We start from the raw sequence: 17,324 nt of genomic DNA, 5'->3' as shown, positions 1-17,324 counted from the left end.
TTTCTCTTAGGAGTAAGATGAGATAGATTTTTTCTTATCCTACATAAGTTAGAGTTAGATCTAATTGGATCAATGATTAGTTTATCACTAAAAACATATTTGATCTCACTCAATTTATCTTCAATTTATTTTTCTTTTTCTTTCTTTCTTTCTTTTTTTTTTTTTTTTTTTTTGTCTTCGGCCTATTTCATCGAGGGTAATATTGAGATGCACTAATCTTTGTGCATCCCTTCTCACCACTCAAATCAGAAAAATATTAAAATATTTAGAAAAAGAAAAATTATAAAATTCTTCAAATAATAATTGAATAATTTAGTAGAATGTACAAAGATATTGCCTAGATATACATAAGTATTTTTCTTTTCAGAAATACAAACTCACTACCACACGAAATAGGCACCAGACTATGAAGAAGTAGTACGGAAGAATATTACCTCCAAACCACCCCAATTTATATCAAGTTTTTTAGAGCAGTTAAAATTTTATATTGGTCTCTATTTTTATTCAAACTTACGGACAAGTTTGTTTATGTTTCCACTTCATTTTTCTTATTTTTATTTGTAATATTTAGAAAATTGACTCGTTTAGTAGTTATTATCGTTATTTATCTCCAAATTTTGAAAAACATTTCTAAAAATGGATCAAATTTGAAATATTTCTATTTTATATAAACTGCTTCAAATATAAAGCAAAAATAACCTTGTCTGTCGGTAGGAACGAGTGCCACCAAGACATCCTTTCCCTTCGCGATGATTGTGTGATCAATTCCCAAGCAAGTCAATTTTAGCTTCTTTTTTTTTTCTTTTTTTAATATTTCTTATTTCTCCCTTTTATATTCTTTTTTTTTTTTTGAAAAATTATTTCAAATGATAAAACTGTTGAAAATATTTACGAAATATAACAAAATTTTAGAACTATCAATAATAGACGTTGATACACGTTGATAGACTTCTATCTGATAGACACGGATAGAAGTCTATCAGTATCTATCATTGATAGTTATAAAATTTTGCTATATTTTGTAAATATGTTGATTCATTTTTCTATATTTTGTAAATTTATAAAACGTCAAGTACTGTATTTTCCAAGAAAAAAAATGCATAAGCTCTGCTTTTTTTAAAAAAAAAAAAATTCTTGATATTTTTTCTTTAAAATCACCTATTTCTTGATTTTTTTCATAAAAACGTCAAGTATTTAAAATTGCAAACGTTAAGAAATGTAGTTTTTCTTGTAGTGGGGGTTTATTAATTAAATGGATGCATTGGTTATTTTAGCATGCCTGCAAGAGGAAGTAAGAGTTCAAATAACGGGGAAGAGGATACATGGCGCGTTGATTCCTTAGTTATAACAACAAATCTATGTAAACACATTGAAAATGAGGAGGAGATAGTAAAGATGCCTGCTAAAATCTAAATGCATGTGCTCGATGCATTTAGAGTCTGTTCTCTAGTTTATGTTCAACACCTCTCGATGTAAATACCACATTGATCTTATCTCTAAAATGCATGCGTCAGTCAAAATGAACAAACATGACGAATATCTTTATCTCTAAAATTACTCAACACCCTAGCTTGATGGATTCCACAAATACTTACTCTCTCAAGTAACTAAGTTCTTTTACATCAATTGACTGGTCAAGTGGATTCAAGCAATATACTTTATGCAAATATCAAGTAAGTAAACTTCACACACACAAACAACTTAGTAATTCACAGATGGAAATGTGGAAATGGTTGAAATGGAGATTGAATTAAAGAAATATGTTTTGTTACATGGAATCCCAGTTCAATCAAGTAAGTCAATAAATGAAAATGCTAAGTAAGGGAGAAGAGTCAAGCCGCAGGGTTCAATCTCTTATTCCCTTTTAGCTCGTTTTTATGCTTGTTGTTGACAACTACATAGAAGGGATGAAGGAGATGTCTCTCTCGAGCTTTTCTCTATCAGCACTTCGTTACAGACAGTGGAAAATGACAATCGTTCCTCATTTTCTTTCTTGTAATTAGTGGAGGTCAAGAATTTACAGATCTAAGCTCTACAATTTCTAAGTGTCTAACTCTCTTCTGATGTGGGCAGTTTCTCTTTATATAGGCAATAAACTCAGCTACTTGGTGATGTGATTTCATTAGATTCCATACTGGAGTTAGCCACCTGCAATTATGCCTCATTCAGACGTCGCTTGATAGTTGTCCATGCTTCCAAGTTGTGATTTGACGTTAATTGCATGAGCGAAATGTACCTACCATGCACTGGATTAGCTGGACGCATGCTCCTTGCATTGGCTTTACCTGCAACACTTAGTAAATTCTCCTAATTCCTGCATTAAAATGCGTTAGTAATGCACTTTCTACTTAAAGGATACTTCTGCTTGCGTTTATCACATATGCAATTCCATCATTCTTCCTTTATTATCAATGCATTTTCATCATTTTAATCCTAATTATTCTAACTTTTAGAAAATAATAACTTGTATTGCTACAAGTTATCGCAACTCTAAATTTTGAACAATGCTTGTCCTCAAGCATTCCCAAAATAATTCCTTAACATACTCACATAACTTGAACGCAACTAGCTCAACCTCTCATCATGTCATTTAACTTAGAGTGTTGGAGATTATCATCTAAAAGTGTAATTTTGCTCCCTTCCTAAAGAAATATATCCTCGATCTCTTATGTAGCAAGTAAATTCCTCAAAAGTTCTTTTTCTTTTTAAAATATTCTCATCTTTCAAGTTCAGGAATGCATTAGAAGGCTTACTCTCTATAAAAACTCTTTTTCCGTGTAAGTTCTTATTACTTCTTGATGATTATTCATGCATCGATTCAGGTAATTCACCTTCATTTTGGCTTCTCCCACGGGTGTCATGCGGACATCCAACTACGAGCAAGTATCCTTCACGACTAAACTCTTATCTAAGCTTTATGTTTTCTCTTTTTCTTAGGCTTAGATAGTAAAGTTGGGGTGCTTTTTGTTCATTGCGTTGGTCCTTTTTACCTACCTTCGTTTTGGCTTGCCTCCGTGGGTTTCATGCGGACATCCAACTGCGAGTAAGTGTCATTTCCAACTTAACTCATAGCAGGTTGGGTTTTCCCTTGTGCTGAAAGTGGAGTTTGTTATTATTGAAAAAAAAAATACCTGAAATGAGATAAGTTGTGAAGATTTTTATAAAATAAGGAATGCATAAACTCGAACCTCTCTCCCCCTCCTCCCCCCACAATTTTGGAGGTTATCAAGGTCCTCGATGCTAAAAGATAACTATAAGAATGCCTTAAAAATCTCAAAAGAAGGTTTGAGGTGAGGCTTACATGCATGGGAAATCAAAGATATGTTTCATTTAGTGAAGTTCTTAAACTTAGATTTCTAATGCCTATCTTGAACACTTTGAGTTATTAAACATTAGTGTCATCATCGAGGTATTATAGCACGACCAAGTCCAATGAATAATAATAATACAGAATAGAATGAATATTTAGGACAAGTGTAAGGAACAAGATGATGTATATTGTATTCATAATGAAGACACGTACATGAAATTTGAACTAGATAAAAGCATACAAAAGTTAACAAAATAACAATAAAAAAGACAACACCTCCAAATTCTATCACAAGATCGATGCATCGTCCCTGCATTCAGAAGCAAGGTCATTTATGAATCTGAGGGCATCTCTCAGGTGTTGTGGCAGTGGAGGTAGGGCAAACATTCCCATCAAGACTTGATTAATGTTATGCATCGTGAAGTCAAACTGGTCCTGATTCATCTGTGTTTGTTGATGTAGGTAATCCCTCAAGATAACATTTTAGTGTTTCAGAGTCGTCTGTTGCAAATGAAAAGCTTCCATGGATGAGACCAGGGGTCAGAGCTAGGTTTGGATGAACTATTTGATCTCATCCATGTTAACAGGTGCGGCAAAAGATATGAGTGCGTTGGGTTAGAAGCCAAATAAGAACTGTTGTGGTTCACACATCTCACCAACTAGACTGTTAGAAGTGTGAGAGTTGCTTGTTTCCAATCAAGTTGGTTCATAAATGAATGTTGGAGGGCCAAAAATAGAAGGCAAGGGAGAGCTGTGAGGAGAACGCCTGGGGCTCACTGTTTCATCAATTGGATCCCTATACATTTCGTCGTGATGCTCTGAACCAGTTGGTTTATTAACAAGAGGCATGTGGATTAAGAGGCTTGAAGGGAAAAGAGGTAGGGTCAAGTCATCCTCTCGATGTTCAGACTTTCCGAAGAGGGGAGGAAAGTTCACGTCCACAAAATCGGAGTCCTCTTGGTCTAATGAAAGCTCGCCTTAGACTCGTGTTCATCAGATGAGGCTTCATTGGTTGGCTCATCTTTGTAAACATCAACGCGGGCTCGTTTCTTTCGCACTGTGATGTTTGGGGTCTAGAAGTTCTTCGCTTGGGAGGTAGGTGTGGCTAATTGGGTGATCGCCTTAGTAGATGCTTGATGAGCTTAATATCCATCAGGTCATCAACTTCCTTGAAATCATCCACCATTGGGATGCCAGCACATTCACACAACGTACAAATAAGCCATGGAAAATACAGATGTCTGCGTGGCTTCCTCTTGACGCTCTTGATCTAATCAATAATGAGTTGACCCACATTAAGGGGTATGCATTGCATGATATAGTAGGTGGTCAAAACCCTCTCCCTCAACACAGTTTCATCATGCATGGTGTGCATGATGCAATTTTGATCAAGTATAACCATAATTTTGCGTCGAGGAGAAGATTTCTAAACGCTATGATCATAAAGCCTATTCTTGAAATTTTCCATCTTCTCCCAGGCTGGGCCACTACTTTTACTGCATCTTCCAATTGACTTGAAGTTTGTTGCTTAATGATCTGGTTACCCTCAGTTTCAAGGTTATCCTGTGCGTTGAGAACTTCGTTAATAATTTTGGGGGAGAAATATATGAGGCAGTCTTCCACTAATGTTGCATTCCTTACTTCATCAAATTCATTATTGCAGAACGTATGAACGAGGCGGGGCCAGATTCTTGATGGGCTGATACACAGCTGACTGCAATGCATTGCATCGATGATGTCTATGATATATTTTGGAAAGGGAGTGCATTCTGTGAAAAATCCCTTCTCCACGAGGATGTGAGTAAACTGAGGCTTCCTCCCTCTTGTTTTCTTGGGTGATGCAGGTGCCACCTTTTTTCCTTTCTTTTCGTGCCACCTTTTTTCCTTTATTTTCTTACTTCTTTTCCTTATTTTTGTATCTTTCAGCCTGTTGAGCCAATGCCCTCTCCTCCTCCTCCAACTCTCTCTGGAGAGCTTTGTTTTCTTGTCCATGTCTTGCAAGCCTATATTCCTCAAGTTTTCATTCTAAATCGCTCAAATCAGTCGATCTTTCTTCATGCGTTGCAACCATAGGACGGGTTGAAATTCCTTCATCCATCTTCTATTCATTTTCTTTTTCTATTATCAACCTTCCTTTTCTCTTTAAAGGTTTCACTAAGGACCCTTTATCCGTATCTGATTGTTGTGATAAGGATGTGTCAGTGTCAATTGTTGTAGGGTTAGACCCTTGCAACAATTTTTCATAGTCTTTAGCAGCCACCATTGCTTCTAGCTCAAGTGCGTAGCAGTCAGCATCGTCTAATTCTTCCTCTATTGCTTCCTCATTTGCAAGTGACATAAATTTAGCCTCTCAACGCATTGGCTAATCCACCTCTTGTAACTCTTGTTTCCAGTCGAGGTTGGCAATAATGTTTCCGAAAACCTTTTACTCATCCATTCGAGCCAACTCATGAGGACTAGGCTTAGAATATTTAGAACGCTTAGTAGGCTCCAATGCATGACTGTTCGGCCTTGGTGGATCAACTGGTGGTGGTGGTGTAATGAGGAAGGGTCAGAAGGTGTATACGATGAACTTGAAGTGGATGTGGGAGAAAGAGGGGCTGCCTTGAGAAAAAAAAAAAAAAAGATGGCGGCTAAGGGTTCAATGGCCAAGGGTGCTGCTATATGCACGATAGAGGATTGTGTAGCCCTTAGATGCTCAGGTATAGGATCATGCATCGTCGCGGTTGGTGTGATGGTTGGGATGATTGGTGGGGGAGCTGGTTATCTGTAAAGCCTTACGGCAGACTTTTTGGCAGGGCCTTTTGACATGCAGTTACAGACTTAGGGTTTTTAGGTTTGGAGAGATGGAATATCATTGGAAAATGGAAGAATTGGTTTTTGAAGGGGCTTTGTACGAAATTTTCGCCGACACAGTCATCGAGGAAATTCGTGCAGACGCCATGGGCTTGTGTTGGGGTGCTGCTTTTCTGGAGGAAGAGGCAGTGGTTGGCCATTGGGTTTGGCTAGAGGCAGCAACCTTCGATGACGGCGATCGAGATGAAGGAGAAGATGTTGGATTTTATGTCCTAAAACTCATGGTTTATAAACAATAAAACTTATTCTAAAAATTCAATAAATTGTTATTGAATATATGAAATTGCTTATTTCGTTTTAGAAATAAATTCAATAAACTAAAAGATCTATGACTATTACATGAGTACTTAAACTTTATTTGGAGACATAAAAGTGGATCAGGTTTTAGTTAATAGTCAAAACGATCTATAGTATATGAATAAGGTTAGGTGCCTTATTTTGGTAACATTATCGGATGTGGCCCATTCTGAAGTTATTATAAAGAGTAGTAAAGTGCTACAGACGAAGTGATCCTAATTTGTACATTTCATGATATGAGGAGTGGGGGCATCCTGTGCAATGAGTTTGTACAAAATCGGACCACAAAATAAGTCACTCTTACTTTATAACACTGTTTACTTTTTAAGATTGACTATTTTAGAGCGACAACCTAGGTAACTTGACCTTAATCTTGAGCTAACTATGAACTCCTGTTTATTTGGGATTATCCTTAGATTTGCATAAGTGAGGGTTGGCTCAATAATGCCGACTCAATTAACCTCTATTTCATGGGTAAGACCGGGTAGATAGCTAGGGACATAGGGTGCAAGATGGAATTCACTCCTACCCGCTTTCAGGGATAGTAGAGAGGTTGTTTCCGTAAGTGTTGACTTCGGGTCTTAAACAAAGGGCCCCACCCTCTCATTGGCTCGAGAGGGACTCGATTTGTTGATCGAATCACAAACTAATTGTTCATTAGAGGATCAGTGGAACTGGAGAAATAAGAGATAATCTTAAAGGGTAAAACAACCATTTGACCTAGCCGTTATTACGAACAACATGTAAATGATTAACTTACTAATCATGATTATATCAAGTGGAGATAATATATCTATAGTGAGGGGAGTACAACTTTGGGCTTTAGTGGAGTGACCCAGTAGTTAATGAATGGGGGTTAATTCGGTGTAAAGAGTTTAGCCAATTAATCTCAGATCATTGGAGCCCATGATTTGTAGGTCCATGAGGCCCCCCTATTAGCTTACAAATGGATTAGTCTTAGAGTAGCGTGATAAGTTAATTTGAAATGTTCGAATAAGAATAAAAAGAATTATTAGTTATATGTGATATAATTACGCATTTAATTTTGGAATTAAACGAAATTGGAGAATCAATAATATTTCAATAAGATTTAATATTAAATTCATGAATAGGGATTCATGATGGTGGAATTAGTATTAAATTAATTTAATATTTGATATTGAAGTAATAGAATTAATGAATTAATTTTGTAAAATTAAAAAATATTTCATTTTTTGAATAATTTATTTTAGAAATCAATTAGAAAATCAAATAATTGAAAAAAGATGGAAAATGGAAAATCCCAAAAAAGTGGGATTTCTCCACTTTCAACCTAGTAGCTCACACACATTCCACCATAAACTTGAGTCAATCTTTCAAGCATGAGCTGCAATACATGTAGCAAAGGAGTTTGCATGATAGTCTTGCAATAAATGAAGAATATTGGGTTGAGAATCGAGAATGCATTTTCATAGTTTTTTGCTGCAAAATTTGAGGTTGAAGAAGGTACTCTACCATGGTGATGCAGTGATCTCATCTCCAAATTCTCTGACTCCAAGCTTATTTTGAGTCTCAAAACTCAATCTAAGACACCAAGAGGATAGTAGGGAAGGTCTTGAAGTGGTTCCTAAGCAAATTTAGAGGATATTTGCATTTGGAATTCAAGTTTCAAGTGGTTCTTCAAAGGTATGTCATGAAACCCTCTTATTAGTTTATGAGCATGCTTAATTTAAAGAGAAAATTAATAAATTATAATGCTTAATGATTCGTTTTACTTCCGCTGCATGTTTTCTAGCTCTAGCAGGAGAAGTCAAAACGGAAGAGGAAGAGAAAGAACTTATCAGGTTGTCTCCGACAAAGCTTAGAGAGTCGTTTTGGCTATCAAAGGCGTCTGACATTGTTTTCGGTGAAGAGAGCTTTAAATTCTTGCATGAATGATGAGCAGAGAAAAGGAGGAAAAAGAAAGCCTAGGGCAGGGAAAAGTTGCAAGGAAGAAGGAGAAGAATCAGAGAGGAAGAAGATACGCTTATACAGGCAGATGCATGAGGTGAGAGAGGGGGGGAAGATGCAACGCGTGTCAGTTACACGTGATGTTTCATCTATACATTTAATGAGAACCTGAAAAGACATGCATAGGGCCACTCAAACACTCAAATGGTTTGCCTCTCGATATAACGACTTTTCCTATTCCAACGCATGGTCATGCATTGGTCCGATTCTAATATACCAATTCAAGTTTCTCAAGTTAGGTTAACCATGATTTTGGTTGTCTTTTTCAACAAGAAATATCAAACATACATTCAAAAGCCACAAACTCAAAAATTCTCTACTAAACAAGATTTCAAACAAGAGCATAAAGAAAGCAAAATATACATAGAGCAAAATAAAGCATAGAAAAGGAAGCGTCTCTAGAATTTAAGTATCTGATTGCAAGTAGAGACAACTTCGATGCAAGCTCCAAGCAGGCGCGTGTAGGTCAATGGATGTCTTACAATGCTCTGCATCCCCTTCAAGTACAGTTTGACTCTTTGCCCATTTACATTGAAGGCATTTGTTCTATCATCTCGAGTGAGTTCAACAAGTCCATGGGGGAATATTGTCTTGATGATGAATGGTCCAGACCACCTAGATTTTAATTTTCCTGGGAACAAGCGTAAACGCGAATTAAATAACAAGACTTTTTTACCAATAAATAATTTTTTCTTACCAATGCATTGGTCCTTTCAACGCTTGGTATTCTCCTTGTAAATTTTTTCGTTTTCATACGCGTTTAGCCGCCATTCATCCAATTCGTTCAGTTGTAGCGTTCTATTGTCTCGAGCGGATTTAGGGTCAAAGTTTAGCTTTTTGGCCGCCCAAAATGCTTTATGTTCTAACTCTAGCAAAAAGTGACTTGCTTTCTCAAACACTAAGCCATATGGGGACATTCCTATTGGTGTTTTGAATGCGGTCTGGTATTCGTAGAGTGCCTCATCAAGTCTCTGCGCCTATTACTTTCTTAATGCATCAACTACCTTCTCCATAATTGTTTTTATTTCTCTATTTGAAATTTCAGCTTGCCTATTTGTCTCTATGTCGTAGATGGTAGCTACCTTGTGCCTAACATTATATTTAGCAAGCAACTTAGAAATAATTCAATTTAAGAAATACGTACCTTCATCACTGATTAATGCCCTAGGTTTTCCAAAGCGTGTGAAGATGTACTTTTTCAAAAATTTTGAAACAATCACTGCATCATTCTTGGCACAGGTTGTAGCCTCAACACACATTGATACATAATCTACTGCCACCAAGGTATATTGGTAACCACAGGAGGGAGGAAATAGCCCCATGAAATTAGTGCCCTAAACGTTAAATAGTTCTACTTCAAGAATGTTGTTCGAGGGCATGTCGTTTCTAGCTGATATATTACCCATGCATTGGCATCGGTCAAATTTGATCACGTAGTTTCTTGCGTCTTTAAATAGCATGGGCCAGAAGTACCCAATTTGAAGGACCTTTGCATAAGTCTTTTGTCCTCTGAAATGGCCTCCATATGAGGAGTCATGGCATTCAGACAGTATGCATTGCACTTCAACTTCGAGAAACACATCGACGCATGATCAAATCAGGGCCCTGCTTGTAAAGGACTGACAAATCGCAGAAGTAAAACTTGTTGTCGTGTATGAGCCTTTTTCTTTGTTGGGTGTTGAACTCTTTAAGAAACTACTTAGTAGTTAAATAGTTAACAATGTCAGCATACCAAGGTTCTCGATCTTCAACTTTCAACGAGCGTTTATCAACGAAGTTTTCTTCAATTTTCACCCATTTGATATGCAATGTGTACGTGCAAGCGAACACGATCAAGTTATAATACATTAAAACGACTTAAGAGGTCGAGTATCGTCCTTAGGGAACAAACAAACAGTTTTCACTAACTTTTCAAAATTGTATCAATTTTAGCTAGGAAATTAGAAATTCAAATTGATTGATTTTAATTTAAATTTCAGCAAAGCAAGACAATCAAATGAAATTTCAGATTTAAAAGTATACTAGGGTGTTGGTTTTCATTACATACTTTATTGAAAAATATTTAGGTCAATCGTACGCGTATCGTTTAGCTAAGTCTAGAAACTAAGTTCTGATTTACTATCTATTGGAAACAATTATTTCTCATGCAATTCTAATTGATAACTAACATCGTGATATCAAATTAAAACCCATGGCATTAAACATTGTCTTCATCAACTTTTACTACTCCCTTAACTACGTACATGATAGGTTAATAGCAATTTAATGTTATAAGTCTGATTAAACATACAATCTACCGAATTGAACATTCAATCTAACATTTATTCATGGCCAATCAAAGTCAATCAAAACAATCACATTAAAAATTAAATAACTATGCAATTCCATAAAATCCTTAAACATTAACTCAAATCCATATGTAAATCCAATAACACCCTAAAACAAAGAGTCTAGCCACTCATTGATTCCCAAAACACATATTCTTACAAAATTAAGGGCATTTGAGTAGAGAAAAAGGAAGAACAAGAGAAAATATTGTCTAAAATACTTCTCCTCTGGTGGAAATTGCCAATATCCTCTTCCTTAGCACGTTGGAAGTCGACCGGTCTCACAATCGATTTCCAATCTTTATTCGTCGACAAGAACTCTCTCTTGTTTGTCTCAAAATTAGGTTTGAATATCTCATCTCTAGGTCAGAATACTCCCTCTCTATGTTCACAATACTCTAATTAATCATTGAGATGGAAATTTGCATAAAATCCTTGCCAAAATTATGAAATTTATAAAATAAGGAAAGCTAGCTTTGCAACGCCTCGATAGTAGCCGTTGCAACACTGCTTAAAAATTGCCAGAGCCTTGCAATACTGATCTAGAGTTTTATAACACTGCCTCTGATATTGCATCTACTGCCTTTTTGCATCAAATCTCGCTTCTTGTTGCCGTATTGCAACACTACACCCGACATTGCAATGCTCCCCTGTTTTTAGTAACATTGCATTTTCCTCTCTTTTCTTCACTCACTTTGGTCCCTTACTCAATTTTGACTTCTTTAAACCTAATTTGGTCCTTTTCAGATTATTTTGAGTATAATTCACTTCACGATCATAAATCCTGAAAATCACTAGCAATCGTGTCAAATCCAATAAAAACATATAAAACAATCCTAAATCTAAGACAAATAATGCACATTTTGTGTGCGTTTCACTAGTCCCAACTGAAATCATTATTCTCCAAGCATGAAAGGTGGTCAAACACCTGATTCTTTGTCCCTTTCCTGTCCTAAAATTTCATGTCAAACTCTTGTAATGGTAGTACCCAATGAATAAGTTTGGGCTTTGCATCCTTCTTTTTCGCCATGAACTCAATGGCAGAGTGGTCAGTATAGATGGTTGCAGATGCACCAACTAGATGTGCTCGAAACTTTTAAATTGCAAACACCACCGCCAACGTTTCTTTTTCTTTGGTTGTATAATGTTCTTAAGAGTCATTAAGTGTCTTGGATGTATAGAAGATAGGGTGTACAAGATTTCCATTATTCTGACCCAGCATTGCTCTAACTACTACATCACTGGTGTTGCACATCAGGATGAAAGGTTGCGTCTAGTCAGGAGCCACCAGTATAGGTGCTATTGTTAACGCTTGCTTAAAAGTTTCAAATGCATGTTGGCAGTTTTCATCAAATACATAGGGTCTATTATGTTCCAACAACGCGCTTAGTAGACGCGATTTGGGAAAAACCATTTACATATCTTTGGTAGAAACCTATCAGGACATTAACATTTGCAGGATTGGATTGTTTGGAAATTCTCCTATTTAAAATAAAGTGTTGGAATTCAATTTGAGAAAGCCTTGATTGGATTGTTTTGGAATTCTCCTATTTCATGTATTTTATCATAGAATTATCATTACTAAAATCAAGTAATTGTTCATATCTAACCAAATTAATTGGAACAACCAGTTAATTCGATATAATCAACTAATTAGCCCAATTCAAATCGATGGACAACATGAAAATTGAAGTTAGCCAAATTGCATAAAAATCTACGGCAAAGTTAGATTGAACATCTAATGGGAAAAACTTTAACTAAACATTTGCAAATTCGATTCTAAGTTCGTTAGAACAATACTCATCCAAGTTGATTCACAAACTAACCTAACCTATTGCTTCTAGATGATTAACACGAGATATATGTTACGTATCAAGTGTCAGTAAAAAGCAATAATTATAAAATTCCCAAGTGTCCAATAATATAATCACAATCAATCAAGAATAGAACTGAATCCGAAAATTACAATAAATTAGTTCAAAAACTCACAAATATATCGAAATAGGTAGAAAAATCCTAAACCCAAGCTAGAAACAATTACCTTATCGATAATATTCATGGTAAACGCCAAAGAATTGTTTTGATACATCATCAAACCAATAGCAGAAGAAAAGTGGACAAAAACAATGTAAAAGTCGGCTGGAATCAGATCTCCCTTGTCTCTTTTAACCTAATTCGGCAAAAAAGGTATTTGTTACATTGTCACAAAGTTGCAACACTAGACCGAGCATTGCGACACTCTTATTGTTGCATAACGCCTCAATGTTGCGACACTACGCATTACACTCAGCGGGAGGTAGTAATATATACAAGGTTGGGTTTAGGATTTTTCTTGAAGACTTTCTTCAAGGTAACTGATGCGTTGTAAATGTGTTGTTTGAGTATAAATCCTATACGATAGAATTGAGTAAAGAATGATGAAATCGAGAATACAATAAGTATGCGATGAACGGGTTGAGAAGGGATTTAGCTAACACTTCCTAAGATTGCGTTCAAGTTATGCGATCATGCTACATACACACAACAACATGTCATCTCTCAATGCAAATGCCATAGTTCCTATTTCTAGAACACATACGATGTATACGATAATGTCAATAGGACTTATATCTAAGCATCTATTCTTGTCTATGCGATGGTGAATGATACATACATACACAAGGTGACCGCATACTATCATATCCTATTTCTAGGGTGCATGCGTTGCATAATAGCAAACAGAACTTATGTCTAAGTTTCTATTTCTTGCTTATGTGGTTCTAATCTGAGTCTCTCAAGCCTAGATTCTAACCTGACTCTCTCAAGTCTAGGTTCTTTCTTTAGACTACTCTCTCAAGTATCTCTAAGGGGTGAATAACGTATACATAAGACAAGATGATCGCATAAAATGAAGATCCTAGGTCATGCTAGCTAAGTACTTCTCAACCCATTCGAAAATTTAGCTACTCATGCGAAATGTGAAAAGATTAAACAAATGTTGAGATGAGAAATCCATTTTATAAATAAAATCAGAATACAAAACTGTTGGCTTTTTGGCCCTTAATCTCAAATTAATTAATTTTAATTAATTCATTAATCAATGTTTTGATGATAACAAACTCAATTTTTAATTACTGAAAATTTTAGTCTTTTAATATGTCCACAGCGTAGAGCTCGGAACAATGATTCCAACACCTCTTGAATCACTCAAATCGGAGCTAAAACGAAGACAATATGACCGAAACAAGTCTATAGAGAAAATACCATGGTGGATGACGTGGCATAACCAGACCATTTGCATGTAGACATGTGGCAACATATTGGTTGAATGGTGGATCATTAAGAGATTAGCATATGATGGACTTCTGATTTTTGGATTGATTTAAAAAAATGAAATTTAAAAGAAATTTAAAAGGAAAATAAATTTAATATTATTTCATGTTTATGTCTAACGGCTATTTTTTACACATGGTATGTTTTTTTATTTTTGGATTGACTTAAAAAAGAATTAATTTAAAAAGAAAAATGAATTTAATATTATTTTATGTTTGTGTCTAACGGCTAGTTTTTGACACATGGTATGTTTTCTTTTTTGGATTAATTTTAAAAAGACAATGAATTTCAAAAGAAAAGAAATTTAATATTATTTTTTTTTGTATCTAACGACTAGTTTAGTTTAAAATCCCCATCATTGATTTTTCTTTTCCAAAATCCAATGGTCCAAATTAATTGTGGTTTCTAAAAATTTTTCTATCTCTATGTAAACCATCTTCCTTTCCAAAATTCGTACGAACAAATTTTACATTTCATAATACTCCAAAACTCGAAAGTTTCCATTGTTGCTCTCTCTAAGCTCCCAATTTTTTTCTTTTCATCTTATTCTTGAGAGAGTGTTATTGTATTGTGAGGATAAATTTGTTGAGTGCCTAAACTTGTAAATCCACTCTAGTGAGAGTTGTATTGTGTTCTTAAAAAATTCCAACATTTGTAACGGTTTGATCCTAAACTATAGAAAGGATCGGGTTTGCTCTTGAACTCGTAAAAGGAGCGGTGGTGTAACGGTTTGGCTCTAATCCGTGGAAAGAGTCGGAAAGATTTTGTTCAAATTCCCAAGAGGCACTTGGAGAGTGGAGTAGGTCGAGTTTGACCAAACCACTATAAAAATTACGGTGCTTCTTCTCTAACTTTTTCCTTTTTATTTTTGCAATTAATTTAAGAAATTTACTGTATGTTTTAGTTTGTTCTTATTTATTTGCTAAATTTTGATAGAATTAAATGATCACACTTTTTGTCATCTTATTTGTTGCATAAATTGAATTTTTCTTATTATTTATAAAAAGTGTATTAATTAGTTTAATTGGGTTAATTTAGAAAAAAAAAAGTTTAATTAAACCCTATTCACCCCCCCTAGGGTTTCCATATCGATCTAATAAAAACAACAATGGAAAGTAGGGATAAGAAGCCCGGTAGCAATGTCTTTCTTCCTGAGGCTTTTACACTGTCTTTTTACTCTACTCTGTTCTGAAGAATATCCTTGCTTTCGCAAGTGTCGGCCCTCTCTCCTTTTACAGCGCTTCCCGGCAGTCTTTCAAGCTAACTAGGAATGATCTCTCGCCATCTTCTTCTCTTCACTCGCCTCCGCCTTCTAAGTATATGAACGACTATAGAGTAACGACTAACCAATTGTATATTCTATCTTATATGTATATGAACTATGTCGAATTCTTTTAACGATGATGACCTCTGGTATTTATAGAGCTTCAGGGTGAGGAAGCTTTTCTCTCTAATGATTGCAATGATGGGAGGTCATTAAATCTTCTGTCTGATGCACCGATTAATGGTCACCGAAAAGTTGAATGTACTTTCCGTCCCATCATGATTTATTATGCTTTCAACTTGATGTGCTGTCTTTATGCGGCCACCTGCTTGAGCAAATTCTTGCGAGCGCATACGATCACATGGCTTTGTGGTCGCAATCTTTTAATGTGCGCAGACGCCAAATTCCTTGGATTGCAATTTGCTTTGTGCCAACACATTTTCTTGTACAAAATAAGTAAATTGCCTACTTTTATGCGGTGGGCGCACGCGATCGCAATATTCTTAGTTTAACGTTTTTGGACATGATTTTGTATATTTTTATTGTTGTACACCCACATTGTTTTACATCTTTGTGCTGTAATAACGTGCATTTCTGCCCGTTATCACACCCCTAAATTTAAAACAATGCTTGTCCTCAAGCATAAACTAAAGATTTTCTTTAGAGAGTCAGCCGCCTTTTCCTTACCTAGATTTCTCGAGGTGCCTTATTCAAATTTTATGAACCAAAATCTTCTTAATTTCTATCCTGGTCTCTTCTTAAAATATTTCTAAAACTTAGGGACTGCAAGTTTAACCTTCAAAAAGACATTACTTGTTTCCAGGACATCGCATGATTTATTTCAAAACTTTTTCCAACCGAGGTGGTTTCCAAATGGTTTTTATCCTTGCACGGTTTAGATATTCTTTTTTTGACCTTGCGCTGATCCGCATGCCTTTCCTCCGTTTTGGCTTGCCCCCACGGGTGTCATGCAGACTTCCAACTACAAGCAAGGTGCTCTTTTTTGATAACGGGCAGAAATGTACGTTATTACAGCGCAAAAGGATAAAACAATGTAGGATTGCGTTGATAAAAATATACAATATTGCATCCAAAAGCATTAAGTTCACAATATTACGATCGCATGTATCCATCGCATTAAAACAGTTAACTTATGTAATTTTGTTCAGAATATGCGTTGACGCAAGGCGGAAAATGCAATCCAAAGAAATCAACGACCGAGCACATTAAGAGATTGCATTAACGCAAGGCTATGCGATAATTTACGCTCGCGAACATCTGCTCAAGAAGTTTTCCTCTTAGAGCCGGTGCATCTTGGTGGGCGCATCTGGGTGAAAAGCGTAATAAATCACGATGGGACAGAAAGCTGATGACGGTCGATTACGAATTAAGTTGACAAGCCGTTAACGACCTACTGTAGCAAGTACACTCAACTTTTTGGTGATAAATATTCAGCCCATCAGACAGAGAAATAATGTCATCCCATCAGTACAATCATAAGATAGAAGAAGCCTTTCACCCCAAAGCTCTATAAATACCAGAGGCCACTTTCAGTGAAGGAGATCGTTCAGTAGATAATTTTCTCCATACATAGAAGTAGACTTGTTCATAGTTTTCATATATTTAGAAGGCGGAGCGAGAGAAGGGAAAAGACGCCGGAATATCGCTTTGGTGAGCTCAAGAGAGAATCCAGGAGGCATGAAAAAATAGAGAGAGGACCGACTTTTACGAGACCAAGATTATCTTTTGAGCAAAGTAGAGAGGAACAGTGTAAAAGCCATGGAAAGCAAGAGATTGCTGCTAGGCTTTTTATTCTTATTCCGCATTGTTATTCTGTACTTCAATTATATATCCATAAAATGGAACTTGCTTATCTACATCTGTTCACTCTCTTAAAAGCATGCATGAGTAACTAAATCTATTGAATGGGGTGAGAAGAACTTAGCTAACATGACCTAGGATTATCATT

The sequence above is a fragment of the Benincasa hispida genome, chromosome 12, assembly GCF_027475165.1.
Source record: "Benincasa hispida cultivar pf3 chromosome 12, pf3_genome.v1.1, whole genome shotgun sequence".
Classification (NCBI taxonomy): Eukaryota; Viridiplantae; Streptophyta; class Magnoliopsida; order Cucurbitales; family Cucurbitaceae; genus Benincasa; species Benincasa hispida.
Note: the sequence above shows the minus strand (reverse complement) of the source record.